The sequence below is a fragment of the Mustelus asterias genome, chromosome 28 (genome assembly GCF_964213995.1).
Source record: "Mustelus asterias chromosome 28, sMusAst1.hap1.1, whole genome shotgun sequence".
Lineage (NCBI taxonomy): Eukaryota > Metazoa > Chordata > Chondrichthyes > Carcharhiniformes > Triakidae > Mustelus > Mustelus asterias.
In genome coordinates, this window is record NC_135828.1 from 24,332,309 (window position 1) to 24,334,323 (window position 2,015).

A 2,015-nucleotide genomic window follows, 5' to 3' on the forward strand; every position below is an offset into this window, starting at 1 on the left:
CTCTAACCTACGCATCTCAGGACACTAAGGGCAATTTTTAGCACGGCCAATCAACCTAACCTGCACATCTTTGGACTGTGGGAGGAAACCGGAGCACCCGGAGGAAACCCACGCAGACACGAGGAGAATGTGCAAACTCCACACAGACAGTGACCCAAGCCGGGAATCGAACCCAGGTCCCTGGAGCTGTGGAGCATCAGTGCTAACCACTGTGCCACCATGCCGCCCTGAATCCGACTGCCCAACCAGACACTGAGTGCCTTTGGCGGAGAGATACTCCTCCCCCACTCCAGCTACCCCCCCCCCCCCCGACCCCCACCAAAACACCCCCACCACCGGGAAACAAGAAGCAGCCCAAAGAGATCTCCGTGTGGAGCTTCCCTCCCAGTGACGGATTCGTCCGCAGCTGGATTAACAACAGCGACCGCAGAATGAGAAACACCGCCCCCCACCAGAGTGGTCAATAATTGTCCATTTAAGGGCCTCAATTGGCGGCGGGGTTGGGTCTGCCCGCCCTGGGCTTAATCCAGGCAGGAGGCAGGAAGATGGCAGGACACCCCCTCCCCCATCATCCTCCCCTGTGATCAAATGCACCCCCTCCCCTCCCCCGCTAAGTGGAATTTTCCCCCAAAACCGACTGATGGAGAAGAAAAGGGCTACTGACTGAGCCACTGCGGAAGAGGCTGGTATACTGGACGAGGCGGCACCCTCTTGAAAATCTCGCTGCCATCCAACAGTGGGCCATCTCCAGCTCTGCGAAACAAGGGCAAAAATTCCCACGCTACCATGATCTAAACACTAAACATCAGCCTCTCCACGGTAACAAGAAATGAAACTTCTGTTTTAATTCTCAATTAACTCTGAGAGAGGTCACCAGGGTTTCGGAACCGCTAAGATAGACCTGAGCTCTGCAGCAATTTAATATTCCTGTAAACACTCGTTTAAAGCTCAATCTCATTTTAAAGATGATTCCAATGCTTTTTTTTCACGAATCTCTGGTAAAAACCAACCCTCATCTGCCTGGGCTCAAAACCCCAAAATTCCAGCATGCTCCTGGAGATCTTAATTTATTTTTTATTCATTCGCGGGACATGGGCGTGGCGGGTGTTGTATCTGTAAAACCTCAGATACTTGCGACCAATCTACTTACTCAAAGGTTTCACCCCTGATTTGCAAGATGGACAAAGGACAAACACAAGTAAAGGTTCAATAAGTTTATTAATAATAATACTATTAACCCTTAAATTACCCACATGAAACAAGAGGATTAAAAAAAAAATCCAATTCAATCCAAAGTTGATGCGCGTTATCATACACGAGGCTTGATGCTCAGGAAATAAAGGCTTTTATTTGCTGTAACAAGGCAGCTACTAATTATATACACGATCCCAGACTGAGGGGTCCCAGCCAGAGCAGGGACCTTTATACCTCTCCCAGGAGGCGGAGCCCGACTGGGATGTACTACAATTTTTTTTTTTATATACTTTTCCAATTCAATCAAATCAAATCCAATTCAGAGTCTCAACAAGTTGAGACATTTCAGATCCAGGCTGACAAGACAGGACGGGAGACCAAAACCACCCTGTCCTGGGCCTGATCTACATGAGTCAAGCTGATTGGAGAAGGGGGAGGATCCTCCTCCAAGACTTGAGCACATTTGCATCTTAGCCAAAAGGCCGAGATGCCGCTTTTAAAAATTGCTTCATATGAAACACATGAAGCCTCAGTGTAACCTAATGACCTCAACCAAGTGCAGGCGATCCATACTACACTTGATCTTAGCCAAAAGGCCGAGAAGCGATGTACTACAATACAAAGGTGTAACAGCCCCACCCTAACCCCAACAGCAACAAGTAGAACAACCCATCCCTAACCCAACAGCAACATATATACATACTTGTAGTACTGGCCAGACCCTGGCTCAGTACTATCTAGTGGGAACCAACGATGGTTCACCACAAAAGTCCAATTGAAATTCTCAACAAGTGAGACATTCCTGATCTAAGCTGACAAAA

The 2,015-nt window shown here is 48.1% G+C and overlaps 1 pseudogene; it reads right to left on the reverse strand.

The window, feature by feature from the left end:
* Positions 1-1,593: 1,593 nt before the first annotated feature.
* LOC144480365 (U2 spliceosomal RNA) lies at positions 1,594-1,802 on the reverse strand (annotated as a pseudogene).
* Between the last annotated feature and the right edge of the window lie 213 nt (positions 1,803-2,015).